This window comes from Acartia tonsa, chromosome 12 (assembly GCF_053477335.1).
Source record: "Acartia tonsa isolate MP-2025a chromosome 12, ASM5347733v1, whole genome shotgun sequence".
Lineage (NCBI taxonomy): Eukaryota > Metazoa > Arthropoda > Copepoda > Calanoida > Acartiidae > Acartia > Acartia tonsa.
This window is the reverse complement of record NC_137271.1, coordinates 22,747,638-22,763,830: the sequence shown is the minus strand read 5'-3', so window position 1 is coordinate 22,763,830 and position 16,193 is coordinate 22,747,638. Positions and strand designations below refer to the sequence as shown.

The following is a 16,193-nucleotide window of genomic DNA, read 5'->3' as shown; positions in this document are numbered from 1 at the left end:
ATCACCGTTGGTTAGGCATAAAAGAGAAATGATACCACCACCTTTACTTATTTTCAATTTATTCAAAGATATTGGAGAAGGGTACCGTGATCGCTTGCCGTTTTGAGGGAAAGTACCGCACAAATTGTTTATATTTCAGACAAAAATGGTGATAGTAGTAATAAAAGACTTTGGTAGTACCACCATTAGAAATACTAAGGTATAACATGTTTTTTAGAAGCAAAGCTACTCTTTACTTACTCTTTACCCACTGTCGTACGTTAGCCGTATCTTCGCCTGTAAGTCCGTTTGTCCAACTGTCTGTATATATGTGCGCCCATCCGTCTATGTGTCCAAATAACTGTCAGTCTATCTCTCCATCCGTCTGTCTTTCTATCTGTGTGTCAGTATATCTGTATGTCTCTCTGTCCTGTCCTCTGTCTATATGTCTGAATGTCTGTATGTCTCTATGTCTGTATTTGTATGTCTGTCTATCTGTCTGTCTTTTTTCTGTACGTTTGTAAGACTGTCTTTCGTCTGACTGTCCGTCCGTCAGTCCGTTTGTCTGTCTGTCTGTCCTAATGTGAGAAAAGGTATAATAGGATAAACGTGGACTTTTCGTCTGCTATGCTTTAAGTATACTTGGAAAGATTTACCCTTGATTTTATATTTGAAATTTATTGATATAATTTATTATTTTAGGCAAAATCTACACAGAAAACTTCTAATGGTCACAATTATGAGGTAAATACTAATTCACAATGAACAATGGTAATATATCTTAAATCTAAACAAAAAATACCACTTAAGAGTTTATTTAATTTATTCATATTATCGAACGCTTTGCTTAGTTCAAAGTGTCTGAAATAAAACATTGAGTCGATGTGGTTCGCCTTCCCTCAGTAAATGTTTGTAAAAACAAAGCTTTTTTATAATTAGGGTCGGTCCGTACGTCCGTAACAGATAGTTTTTTACGTTAATTTTGGCATGTTAGAATTGCCCTATCAATTCCTGTAGTAGTTAGGTACGATTTAGAAAGCGTAGAAAATCTATAATCGCTACCAGAATGTCCGTACGTCCATTTTAAACATGTTGATTCTTAACAACAATTTTTATGTGACATAATCATTCTAATGATCTTATTTTTGGAATACTGATTCCCATTACAATAAGGTATGATAATATAAGCTAAGCATCTCAATAATTAAGTCCTTAAAATGTCAGTATGTCGATCCTTAAACAGTATTCTGTAATTAAGAAGTTATGCAACCAATTTTGTCAAAACTTATATATCTATATTTTATATATTTAGTTCTGACACTCTACAAGTGTTATTGTTCGTCTGTCATACCGTTTCAGAGCTTCGCTTTTATGGATTTGTCATCCTTGTTTTTCCATTTTTCTGGGATATTCAAAGAAATGGCCCTTACTTGATTGTAATTATTTCGTTCCATTAAAATAGATTTTTTATGCTAGTGTCTTCTCCTCCTGTACTATATTTAGGGTCGGTTCGTCCGTCCTTAAGGATAGCCTCTATCGTAATCATATTAAGAAGATAAATTTTAGGGGTTTTTTCAACGTTTTTTTTTCCTTGAATTATTGCGTTCTAGCGGCTTCGCCTCTTGCCTCTAGGTGCTTTGCACCAAGAGGCAATGAACTGGGTTTGATCAACCCAATTTTTTGTATTTTAGTTGACCTCCCCCTTTTTAATAGTAGTTTTTTTTTAATTTGGGGAGGTTAGCTTAAAACCATCACAGGACCAGTAGGTATATTCCATAAAGAGTAGAGCCAAACCGGTTCAGTGATTACTGAAATATTAAGCTTCAGACAGACGGACAGACTGACAGACATCGTTCTACTTTGTATTATGCATATCCCATTATTTTTTAACGGATATGCATCAAATTAATACCGGAGCTTATACTTTATGCGTAATTTGCAGTATAAAAGATTTATGTAAAAATTAAGGATTTAGATAATTATTCGAAAATAAATAATAATATCGTAATTTACATACAATTTAAAATAGCTTTATCAAAAACTATAGGTTAAGCCACTAGATGCCTCTAGAGGCACTTGAGGGAATTAGAAAGTTAATGCCGGCTCTCCATCAAATTCAAGTATTTTTAAGTCAAATTTTGTATGGGAGGGGAGAATATTTGAAGCCTTACTGTAAACATGCCGTTTCAGAGATCCTTTGACTGATTGACATCCCGTTACTTTTATATAAAGATATGTGAAAAAAATAACGAAGAAGGTACCAATGATTATTTAAGGGCATAAATATAAGAGGTTGAAGGTGTTTACAGGGATTTAAAGCGATAAGGCAATGTCCGATAAATTAATTTACAACCTCAATGATTATACACAAAATAACCAAAGAATAAGAAAACGTTATTATAAAACTTTGGTGACAACCCATTGTTGTGTTGACCTTACACCAACTCTCCCACAATAGCCTGAAACCTACAAAAAAACTAAAACTAAACTAAGTATTTGGTCCAGCTGTTTGTGAGATCATACTGGACACAATACCAGCTATTTTGGTGTATAGAATATTTGTTCACATTTTTGACTAATCCTAAAGATTAAAAAGTCTAATCAAGTCTAACTTTTATTAAATTTAATAGAATTCAAAGTTATTTAGCAAGAAATTTAATAAATAATAATGAGCGGACATTGAAGGTGATTTCCTTGAGAGTGACCACAGATCCCATTCCATATTTTGTAAATAAATTATAAAATAAGGGGGTTGGCAGTATTTTTTTAATCCCTAACTCCTGGGGAAGGGGCCCTAACCCTTTGGATAGGCCTAGTTTCTAATAAAACTTCATTTAACCTGACCTGAAGTAAATAAACAAACAATCATAAATTGTTTCGTCTAATATAGATATACATCTAAAGGTTGAAAAGTTTGGACACAGCTAGTTTGAACAAACCAATCAAAATTTAACTAATATTTTTTTAAGCCAACGAACGACAGGGCTTGTTTCTAAAACTTTGGGTACCATTTTATTTATTAAAATGAGAAACTTACAAATAAACTTTGATTAAACTTCTTTACAGTTTCATATTTAGAGAATTTCGTTTGATAAATAAATTATTAATTTAAATGCCCGTGCCGGATATAAAATTAAAAAATTTATTAATTTATCATTAAATTCCTTTGCTTATGAAATAACAGGATGTATGTATGCTAAGATATCGTAAACGGCTGGACAAATATTTCACAATTTTCAGGGAAGGTTTAATGCTACGACCCCTTCCCCTTCGTTTTTTATGCTATTTAGGATCTCCGTAATGTCTAAGCTGAAATCCAGTTTAATTTTTTTTAGTTTTATATAAGTATCAAGATTGAATTTCTATCATTGAAAAGTGTAAAATACAACCCCTACCCCTACCCCCAAAAGTTATGGGGGGGGGGTAAACCCCCCATTATAAATTGGGGGGAGGATATTAGACAAATTTTACCTATTTAAACTAATATTATCCCTTTAAAGAGATTTTTATCCTTCCAAATGGACAATGGGATGTTTATTACACTAGTCCCCAAAGTTTATGATAATGTTTTGTTATTGGTTGGTTTAAGATCTTGGGGACTTTTTTTAAATTTTGATTGGTCGATTCATTAAGTTAAGTGTTCAAACGTTTTAACCATCAATTCTATTTTATATAAGGGGTAATTTTGTGTATCATCATTGGGGTTGTATTTTATCGGCTATTGTCTTATCCCTTTAAATCCCTGATATTAAACACTGATTTTTATGACGTGTTGTGTCATCAAAGATAAATTTATCTGTCAATATAAGTGACCGGTTAAATCTAAGGTGTACTACAGGGATATATTAATGAAAGATTAATATCACCCATGGGTATGTAAGTACAATATTCTGTCATTGTAAATATTCAAACTATTAGGAATAATGATTTAATTTCCATGAAGCTTTTTATAAAAAAAATGACGTCATGCAATACAAATGACCATTAATAGGCCAATATACAGACTAAATTACCAATTGCATAGTAATATATAATAGTAATAGTATACATTTTAATTGACATATGGAAGGCCACTATGAAGTCATTTTTATAGGCGTTATAAAGAGCTTCAATTTCCAAAGAGTAACTTTTCTCACATGATTCTGAGACACACTCCTCTTTTAGACCTCACTTAATAATTGTTTATTGCATTGAAACTGACAGACGATCGGATAACAAGTTTTGCTGTAGCTTCGCTAATAAATAAGTGAAGAAGGCTTAAAATAAACATACTTACAATTTAAAACTTAATCATAAAGATGCTTTTCCATTATTCATTATACCTAATGGTCCTAAGAATCTCTTCAAAAATCAAGTGTATAGGATAATTATAACTTATCAAATAAGGTTTTAAAAAATACAAATATTATCATGTTTAAAATATACATACGGACTTTCAGGTATTGATCATAAAGTTGATACGCTTTCTAAATCGTATCCAACTGCTACAGAAATTATTATGACTAAGTTTGAAATCTATGGCACAATTCTACCCAACGAACTATCCGTTATGGCCAGACGGACAGACGTAGTGACCCTGAATATAGAAAATCTTCGCTGACGAAAAAGATTTAGTCTCGAAACATTAGACCTTCGCGGTTCATTAGATATTTAAAATTTAAGGAAAGGAATTTAATGAAAGGAGTTATTTATACAACAAGGATAGAAATATTCTCTAATTGCTAAAGTAATATGGTTCTCCATTACAGTGAAGCTTCTCATAGGCCCATGGATGGTTTTTAACTATTTTGACACCCCTAGAAAAATCCCATCCCCCCTAAAAAGATTAGCCGCTAGTTCTCAATGAAGTTCTTATTTCCTATAAAAAAGGGATAAATTAAAAAATTTTGGCCAAAAAAATCCCGAATGACGTCATATTTGAATAGTATTTCTATTTTGACGTCATTCGGGATACTTTGGCTAAAATTTTTTTTAATATGTTCCCTTTTTTATAGGCACTATAAAGAGCTTCGTTTTCAATAATGTAAAACTTAATTATAGAGTAGCTATGCTCTCTACAGAAAGTTGATTTATCACATTTTCTGTGATAGAAATACGTACATGTTAAAATATTACGTAGTCACAAAAATGCCGCCATTTAGTCGCAGTTTTATCAAGTAATAGATGTAGCACCCTAGATGGCCAATCAGATATAATAACTCATTTAAATTACAAAGGAATTTCCAGCAAACCAATATTTTTATTTTTTATATTTTTTTATCTGATGCGAAGGATGACGCTAACAGCTAGACCGATATGGTTCTCCTTTACAATGTAGCTTCAAATAGGTCCTGTGAAGGTTAATAACTATTTTGGGGAGGGTACCACCACCCTACTAACAGATATTTACCCTAGAAAAAAAAATGATTCTCCTCTTGGGGTGAAGTCTCTAGTAATTTCATAAAGGAAAGATTTATCTTAACCCTTACAGATCGGGGGGGGGGCTCCAAGAGCCCCCCCCTCTAGTTTTTTCAATCTCATTTTTTTTGTAGGTAAGATGGAGTGCTGTGACTTCATGACTTTTTAAGTTTAGTAATTATACGTCGGCAAGAGTTGATTTTATTAGGATATCTGGTCTGTGTCGGTCGTGGTGTCCGGTCAAAGTCGGTTGGGTAGCACCAAAATTAGAAAAAAATTCTAAAAAAATCTTAATTTCTACATTATGACTTTTGTGTATAAGGAGAAACCTAAAATTTTTTTGGTGAATACTTAGATATCAATGACCTTCTGAGAAAAAATGTGTTTTGACCGTTTGACCGCTCCCTGACCGACTTTATGACCGATTTTTGTCCGGCTTTTACTACAGACATATATCATGAATATCGTGGCTTCTATTACAGCTAGAGTCCTATAATTTTTTTTGGTAAATCCTTGAGCAACATCAAACAGATAAAAATATTAATCGGCGCCGCCAACCGCCGTTTTACCGCCGTAACCGCCGAAAATGGCGGTTTCCGTTATTTGCCGTTTTTTGGCGATGATCAGAAAAAGTAATTTTTTTGTTATGAAAAAAAAAAGTTCGTCCTAAAATTTGGTCATCCTAGCTGCAAAATTGGCCGCTCTACAGCTGTTTTAAAATTTAGCGGCTGGCCGCTAAAAAGCGGCTAAGGAGCGGCCTGGCTGCTATGACTAGAAAAAGTAATTTTCTCTAAAAATACACATGAACCACCAGAAAAAAATTTTACGTCTTTATCTGTAACAGGAGCCGAGATAGAGGGGGGGGCTCTTGGAGCCCCCCCCCCGATCTATTAAGGTGGGAATTGGGGCCCGAGCTGTAAGGGTTAAGAAATTCAATTATATTATGTATGAAATGAAATAATATCTGTCCTATCAGTATCAAAATGTGTACACTTTCTAATCAAATATATGGTCAGATTGTTCATAAACTGAGTTCCTATTAGAATGGGAGATCTAGACTTTTTATGTTTTCTTACATTTTATTCAGGGTCAGGGAAAGTGCATGTAAAGAAAAGATATTATTTCCAAAAATATACAATACTTGCGGCTAAACCTCTTACAGGCCTCTAGGGGCACTTGAGGGGGGGGGGGGTAATTCAAACCCTCCCATTTTTATTTTAATTGAAAAAAGAAAAAGTAAAAGAATTAAAGAAATTTATGGGTCATTTCCCTTGAGAGGGTTTCGGTACCTTCCCCCAATATATTTATAAACCTTTCTAGGACCTATGAGGAGCTACACTGCAAAGGAGAACCATATCGGTTCAGCGGTTATCGATACCCGTTGGTACATACACATTCTGCTACTTTTATATAAAGATTTTTTTACAATTTCAAGATATCATCTAAAGAAACCCACTTGTAATGATATGCAATATTTGATTGCACAAGCTTTTCCATAAGTCCTACCAGTTAATGATCATGGAAATAAGTTGTACCCGTTTAGTGGCCAATTTATTCCCTGCTATCTCACTATTAGTGTCTCGACATAGCAGCAGTTGGTATCTTTTTTAACGTCTCTTGTATAAAACGATATTCTATTGATTTATGTGATATACAGATTCTATTTATCGTTTTTTGGGGGGCGGTGGGGGTTAACAAAACTGGTATTAATTTTAAGATTTTCATTTTATAATTTTATGTGGAAAATTGTCTTTAATACTATGCTATAAATGATTTTTTAGTATGACTGAGAACCGGTTCTAATCCAGCGGATATTAATCAGATTTTGAGCCATACTGTATACTGACTTATCGTTTACGTAACTTACATAAAAAGATAACAAGATAGGAAGTAAAAAAGAGTTTTTGAAAAACAACGAAAATTTTGGTTTGTTTCCAATTTTTGTAAATAAGTTATATAGACGTTAACTAAACCGAAAATTAGATAACTTACAGGTTTCGTGCTATTTTTAATCATGTGGTGGGGGGTGATGTCAAAATGTTTTTCAAATGAACGTTGAAATAAAATATAAAATTTTCTGTAATGTATAAACACCTAGAGAAATACTTAATCAAAATGTTTATTAAATCAAAACATTTTGGGTCAAAGACGTTTTTCATGTTGTGTATATTTGATTTTATGAAGCGCAACTATTTTATAATTCATTTTCCTATTATTTAAAGTATTAAGCTTTTTTTCTGAATCTTAAGATTTCGATGACTTCTGAACTGATTGAGTTAACAATTTTAGGGAATCTCCAAATAGGTCCTGAAATGGTTTTATGCTATTTCATATTTCATTTTGAAGTACAGCTACCTTATAACTAGTAGTTTTCGTCACTTTGTTATATAAAGTAGTAAGATTTTTTGTTTGAAGCTTAAGATTTCAAACTGATTGGGTTCTCCCTTTTGGGGAATCTTCAATAAGATCCAACTCCAGAGTTGGTTTTGGACTATCTTACTTTTACCTAAGACTTAGGATGGAAGTAAAAAAGAAATTTTTGGGGGAGGTTATTTTTTCTAAGGTAAATTTCTCTTTGGAGGGTAGAGGTAACCCCCCCCCCCCCCTAAAAAAAATATATAAACCTTCCCATTGTAATAAACCTTATCGGTTCAGCGGCTACAGATATCTTTCGGAATAGACAGACAGACAGACACAGATCCTGTTACCTTTATATAAGGATTGCTCTTTTTCTTTTAAACTTAATCAACTTGCCGCGCTATTTATGAACTATGTAATTTAAATATTCTTGTTGGGTATGGAATTCCAAAGAAAAACTAGGTAAATGTTTGCTTTCATTTAACTTAAAGATTAATTGAATTTGAAAAAATGCGGTTTTTTAAGTATAAGTAATTCTAATAAATTAGGTTGAAGTTTATTTTTAGGTTTGAAATCATTACAGATTAAATTAGATTAATATCAAATATTGAAATTCTATTTTAACATTTTATTATCTAAATTTTTAAAGACTATCCTTATATTGAAGTAACAGGATTTGTGTCTGTCTGTACCGAAGGATCTAGCTAACCGCTGAACCGATATGGTTCTCCACACAAATTTTTTTTTAAAAACTAAGATAAATTATGAGGAGGTCGAATTCAACCCCCCACCACCCCAAGTGCCCCTAGAGGCCTTTTGGGGGTGAATCAGATAGTTTATTAATAAGTTAAAATTCTTTTGAATCCTTAGATACTCAATTATTTATTTTTCCTAGTCTCATTAACTGAAAACACTTTTGTTCTTAGAATAATAATGATTTTATTTAGACATAAACAAGGATTACAACATCCATAAGTAGCGAAGCTCAAAAATTATGAATGGATATCAGGAAAAAATTTACTATAGAGCAGTGTCTACAATTAACATTAAACTTGATAAAATAGGGAAATAACTAAACCTTTATAATCACGCAACCTTTAAAATCACGAAAAATTTAAAATCTAGGAATCGATCTAGTACCCCAATAAATAAACTAATCTTAATAAAGCTTGGTGAACATATGTAGAATGTAAAATAAATTAATCCCTGAAAATTTCAGTCCTCTATCTTGAAAAGGAATTTAGAAAATCAATAAAACTTAAAAATCCAGGAATCGATCTAGCACCCTAAATAACAGACAGATGGACAAAACAAAGTATAGATTAGATGGGCATATGTCATAGGCAGCTGTCTATCTTGAATAGGAACTGAGAAAATCACGTTTCCCCCAATTCATTAATCACGGACAGACGGACGACCGGACGGACATTCGGAATTATAGAGTAAAATAAAATTAATAAAACAAGGATTGTTATAGACATAAGTTATTGATCAATTCGTCCATCAAGTAGAAGGGTAGGGAATGGAGTAAAGGTAAATAGTATGGAAGAGATCGATATTTTAGCCGGCTACAAGTTTCCCTTTATTAGAGTACCTATTAATCTGGTTTAAGATATTATAAATACATTACTTAAAAAATATTTTTTTTTATTTTTAACATAGGTTAGGTTAGGCTCGGTTAAGAAAGGTGTCGGAGAACCCTGATAGGCTAGTGGTAGGTTAGAACAATCCTTATAATTAGGTCCTTGGAAATAGAAATAAGTTTTTGGAAAGGTTTATAAAAATGCAGGGTATGGGGGGAATGGGTTTCTGTACCCTAATTGTTGCTTCACCTCAAAGTGCCTAGCGAGTACAGACCCCCCTTACCCCCATTAAAAAAAAAAAAATTATAATGAGGGTGGTGTTTTCCTAACCCTGCAGTGCCTAAAACATGGCTAACCTGTACCCAGTATAACCTAACTTTGGTTAAATCACATTGTGGTTTTTTTTTAAATATTGATTGGGTTGAACAAACTAGCAGTATTCAAACTTCCCAACAATAGTTTAATCTTTGTTGTAAAATGTAATTTTGTTTATTTCAATTGGATGTTAGATGAATTTATCTTTCATTGTCTCATCCCTAATTAACGTAATTGTAACAGACACTATATTTATAAAAAGCTACGATACTAAAAAATCTGAATAATTGTTTATAGCTAAATTGATTTTAATAATTATTTTATTCTAAACGGAATATTTTAATTTTTTTTGCAAATTTTCTGGAAAAATTAAGAATTTTATTTCTCGCAAATTCTATAGAATACAATGAGATTTGTAACAATTTTAAGTTAGAGTATTAAAAAAACAATGATGACAATATTTATTAAAGATAAAACAAATCAAAAATTACCTATTAATTTCTTCATATAATAACTGAGGCTGCTGTCCATAACACTTTCACGTCAGGTCCAACAACCAAATAGAAATTTTCTGTCCAAACACCCGGTGTATCAGGTCAATTAACGCCAAACAGACAATAAACTCTTAGATTGCACGACATTTGTTTGGAAGTACTAACAGTGCATGGTTATCAGTTGAATAACAGTTCAATAACAGTTTTGAATTAGAGTATTGCATAGTATTATAACAAAAAATAGATGACAATCTCTATAAAGCGAAGCTATTAAAAGGGAGGACATACCAACAATAACACTTGTAAAGTGTCAGAACTGAATAAGCAGAAAACAATTGTGTAGGTGAATTTGTTGCAGAACTACTTAAATTCAGAATAATGATAATAGAGCTGCTTCGCTTATAACATCATTAATCATTCAAATTGTTAAAAAGCACATAGCGACTCTGGCTATGATCATAAATGTCGTTTTCGAATAATGATTCCTGCACGATTAGGTACAATGTCATAAGCAAAGCACCTCTAAAATCAAGTCCTAAAAATTGTAAGTATGTCCTTAAACAGCATTTAAGTGATTTTGCACCACATATACCTATTTGTTTAATTATACTTAAACATTAATATTCTGCTTATAATTTTTGACGCTTTCGAAGGTTATTGTTCGTTTGTTCTTTCATCTTATTTAACAGCTTTGATTTTTAGATGTTGTCATTCTTTTTTTTTATTTTAGAATTTGGAAGCGCATGCAGCAAACCTGAAGCACGTTGAATCAACAGGACAGACAAAAAGGCGAGGAGAAAAAATCAATTATTTTAACATCTCAAAACTTCTACTTTCTTTAAATTAAGACATTGAGAGTTAAATTAACACAGGGTGTCGTTGAGCACTAATACCCCCCCCCCCCCCCATGAATTTAAATTAACGAAGCCTGTTCCTGCGGTACCAATTGGGGCTATACAGTACCCAATATAACCTAACTTTAGCTTACCTAAACAAACAAACAAAAAAATACCACCATGGCACCATCCCCTCCCTCCTACAGTTAGTTTCAATTTTTTACAAAAAATGGGGGGGGGGGACTCAGTGCTCAACAAAACGAAGGTAGAACTTGACATATTTGAGTCAATATTTGCCATCTTTAAAGGTCATAATTTTAGGCGTCTTTGGTATGACGCTTTCTAATGTTGACACAAATTTCATAATTAACAGACTTATTAAATTTAAAGCTAAAGCCGTAAGTACTTTAGAATTTATCCAAAAAAAATGAATATTTATTTGGATGTAAATTTTGCTATCCATCATTTTTTGACATATCTAAGGTGTTTGATTTGATACATTTTTTTGCACTAATCTCAAAGTGACCTTAATCTTTACGGTACGTTTAAAGCACAATTTAGGGTAAAGTGTAAATGGCGTCTTATTTTGTACTGTACCTATGGAAACTGTGTACTGTAGTTAATATAAGTGTGATTCTCTTGTTTATTTACAGATATTAAAATTAACACTTTTTTGTACTAGATTGAACGTTTTTTAAATTATAAAACTGTTAAAATTTAAGATATTATTTATTTTGCTTTTAGTTTTCAAATTACAATATCCCAATTACTGTATTATTTACGTCGTTTTTGTTTAATGCAATATATCTCATAAATGACTGCGAAGCTTTTCTGTAATTAGGGTCGGTCCGTCCGTACGTCCGTCCGATACAGTTTGTGCTTTTTGTTGATTAAAATAAGTTTGAATTGTCCTATCGATTTCAAACGTTGCATGATGATTCCTATAACACTTAGGTACGACTTTAAAAGCGCAGCAACTCTACTATCGTTACCAGTACGTCTATTTAAAACATGCTGTTTTTTTTACTTTGTCTACAACAAACTTATATATGTTAAAATTATCCGATTCATCTGATTTTTGGAATAGTGATTCCTATTACAAAAAGATACAATGTTATAAGCGAAGTATTTCTATAATCAAGTCCTAAAAATGTAAGTATATCCTTTAACAGTATTATAATTGTTAATGTTCGTTTGGCCTTCCATTTCAGAGCTTCGCTTTTATGAATGTTGTCATCCTTGTTAACATATCACTTTTTATTTGTAAGCGACGAATATTTTTGTGCTAGTTTTCAAGTACGTCTCAAAATATTCATGTTTTTTATTTCAAAATATTTTCATTCAACTGTGTTTATTAGTAAAAGCGAAGCTTTTCTAAAAATGTCTAACTTAAAATAAAGATTGTAAACTTTTTGAGAGGTGGTCCTTTTTCCAGGGTTGATTTTTCTCGCCCAAAATAGTTATGAACCTTCCCTAGGCTTCAATGTAAAGGACAACCATATCAGTATAGCGGTCAGCGGGATCTTAAGTACAGACAAACAGATAGACATCATATTTCTTTTATGTAAAAATATCATAAAAAATCCTACACATTATACTCAAAATAGAATAAAACCAAGATATAATGAAGCTGATACTTAAATATCGAATTATTCTTAAAGAATGATTAACCCTATTTTAAAAAAATCTTTGGGGGGGGCACCTTTCTTAAAAATATGCCATCAAGAGAGAAAAAAAAAACACAATCCTCTGAATTTTTTTTCAAAGTAAAATCTAAGGTTGTGGGTCGATTTTCCCCATTCTCGGAATTCACTCTAGAGGCCTCCAGTAGCGGAGCTGCAAGTACACTCATGTAGCTTAATATAAGACCAACTTTTTTATGTTTTTAAGCTTTTATTGATGTTGTCATCCTTGTTTTTTTTCATTCATTTTCTATAGTATTTAATATAAACCACATACTTTTTAGGCTTCGTTACATATTAAAAATAACTCTTACATACACATTAAAAAGATTTAATTTAAACAAGGATGAAACCAAAACACGTGAAATGACAAACGGAGAAATTGAATTATAGAGCAGATACGTTTTTACTGACGGACGGACGGACATTTCGAATTATGGATCAGCTTCGCTACTAAAAATTTGAAATTATACTGTTGAAAATTTACTTTTATTAAATCTTGATTAGTGGGTTCAAACTAGTATTGCAGAAAATTTTCAACGAATGATTTTAATCTATAAAAGGAGTAAAGTACATAGTGCAATTATTTATCGTCAATTGCTTTATCCCTGCTAATAGAATAACTATAGACATACACAACTTGATTGCATGACTTTTTTTCCTGTAAGTCCTTCTGTAGATAAAAGTTATTGGTTGAAAAGTTTAGACACTACTAGCTTGGAACCAATCAATCGAAATCTAATCAGAGTGTTTGAAACAATGCGTTAGATTGCATAGATTTAAAACTTTGGGTACCTGTGTAATTTAAACTCCATTGACTCCTCCCTATCTGGTTCTTAAATCATCTGGAAAAGGTACCATTTTGACGTCTTAATGTATGACGTGTTTCTAGCCAACGTCTAAAAGTTCCAAAATTGAGTTTTTGCAGAATTTAGTAATTATAAAAATATAAATTCATAACGTAATCAACAAAAAGTAATAAATTTCCTTTTATAAAAAAATGGTTTAAAAAATTATATAATCGATTTAAAGATTATTTTAAGGAAATGTATTGATTTTTGGTAAAAACTCTGATAAAAGAAAAAATACCTACTTTGCTACGGAAAAAAATATAGATTTTATATAAAATTTGATTTTTTTCTAAATGAACAGTTGGGGAAGAAGGTCCTCTTGGCTGTCTAATCAACCTCTACTAAATCATATTCAAGACAATAAAGGTAGAGATAGATATATGGATATATAGACAGACAGATAGACAGACAGACAGACAGACATGCAGACAGACAGACAGACAGATATATAGAGTTTTTTTTTTAAGGGAACAAGAGTATAGCTTAATTTAACCCACTTAATATTGACAGAAATTAATGATAAATATCTTATTTGCATTATTGGCTTGGGGTTCTAATGCTGTATGTACACTAACTGTGCTGGCAGCTGTGAGGGAGCTAGCTGCACAACTAAAATTATTTTTTCAAATCAATAACCTTTTATTTGGTTTCGACCCGGTAATATTAACAAAATCATATGCTAAGAAAAATAGAAAACTGTGAGAGATAGATGGATGGATGGATCATTAGATAGGTAGGTAATCAATTATACAAACAAATAGATAGATAGATACTAATAATATCTTTATTTTAGATGATTACTGTATCCCTATTGGTCATACATTATACAAACAAATAAATAGATAGATACTAATTATATCTTTATTTTAGATGATTACTGTATCCCTATTGGTCATCCATTATACAAACAAATAGATAGATAGATACTAATTATATCTTTATTTTAGATGATTACTGTATCCCTATTGGTCATCCATTATACAAACAAATAAATAGATAGATACTAATTATATCTTTATTTTAGATGATTACTGTATCCCTATTGGTCATCCATTATACAAACAAATAGATAGATAGATACTCATGATATCTTTATTTTTGATGATTACTGTATCCCTATTGGTCATACATTGTACAAACAAATAGATAGATAGATAGATACTAATGATATCTTTATTTTAGATGATTACTGTATCCCTATTGGTCATACATTATACAAACAAATAAATAGATAGATACTAATTATATCTTTATTTTAGATGATTACTGTATCCCTATTGGTCATACATTATACAAACAAATAAATAGATAGATACTAATTATATCTTTATTTTAGATGATTACTGTATCCCTATTGGTCATCCATTATACAAACAAATAGATAGATAGATACTAATGATATCTTTATTTTAGATGATTACTGTATCCCTATTGGTCATCCATTGTACAAACAAATGCATAGGAAGAAAAATCAGGTAGATATAGATAGATAGACAAATGGATTTATTATAAATGGATATCCGCCCAAAATCTTCCTTGAAATTAGTATACCAGGGGTAGCTATTCTAACAATCAATTCTACAAAAAATCACGAAACCTTTTAAAGTAAAGTGGAAGTATAATTTGTTTTACGTGTAATTGAAGAGGGGTGGGTAAGAAGGGGAGGAAAAGGGGAAGGGGATTGTGGGAAAATTTTCTTCAGAATTGTTTGTCAGAATCACATTCCCTTTTCCCTGGTACACTCCCCTTAAAGTTTAAAGGAGGAGGGGGGAGAAAAAAATGCTTCGCCCGTCCATTTATTAATCTAAAGAGGATTTTTACTTTTGGGAGTGTTGGAGGGTGGACAATTACACCCCATGGTTTTGGTTTAGGGGGTTGTCAAATTTTTTGGGTCCAATACGCGAAACCGAACGGAGAAACCCTGTGCTGGTCAGTGATTACTAAATCAATGGCTAAAAAATAGATTTATTGACTGGTTGATTTATCCTAGTATCGCCCAGAACGGAAGCCACCAGACAACCCAACCCAGCCGGGCATCCCACCCCTGCCACAAGTTGAAGAAGTGGTCAAACCTGAAATCATATTACCTACCCCCATACAAGGATTGTTAATATTCAGTTGTTTTTTATACGGAATGTCCGTCTGTCTTGGTGATTGTTTGTTTGTCTGTTTATTTGATTGTCTGTCCCTCTTTAAGTATTCTGTCGGTTCTTCAGTTTGTCTGTTTATTCATCTGTTTACCATGTTCATTTCACTTTTTGTCGTTCTATCCATTTGTCTATCTGTCCGTCTGTCTATCTGTATAATTGTCTAACTGTCTGTATATTTGTCCGTCTGTCTATATTGCCATGTGTCTATTTGTCAATCTGTCCATCTGTCTAATTTGTTATCTGTCAATATCTCTGTATGTCTGCTTTTATATCTCTCTGTCTGACTATCTCTCTATCATTGACCGTCTGTCTATCTGTATATTTGTCCATACAACTATATGTACGTTTGTCTGTCTATCAATCTGTCAGTCTGTCTGTATATCAATCTGTTTGTCTATCGATCTGTCAGTCTGTCTATCTATCTATTTATCTATCTGGTAGTCTGTCAGTCTTTCTTTCTATTATTCTATTTAATAATCCATTAGTCTATATAACTGTCTATCTGATTGTCAATCGGTTTATCTGTCTTTCTGTCCGTCTGTTTATAT

The 16,193-nt window shown here is 32.1% G+C and overlaps 2 long non-coding RNA genes across 2 annotated transcripts; both read left to right on the top strand.

The window, feature by feature from the left end:
* Nucleotides 1-137: 137 nt before the first annotated feature.
* On the top strand, nt 138-10,915 carry LOC145334526 (uncharacterized). The gene is made up of 3 exons (XR_013884849.1): nt 138-199; nt 682-723; nt 10,857-10,915. It is a non-coding gene; the product is annotated as an uncharacterized LOC145334526 (long non-coding RNA).
* Nucleotides 10,916-13,791: 2,876 nt separating this feature from the next.
* Nucleotides 13,792-15,597, top strand: LOC145334344 (uncharacterized). The gene is made up of 3 exons (XR_013884814.1): nt 13,792-13,861; nt 14,909-14,970; nt 15,486-15,597. It is a non-coding gene; the product is annotated as an uncharacterized LOC145334344 (long non-coding RNA).
* The last annotated feature ends 596 nt before the right edge of the window (nt 15,598-16,193 follow it).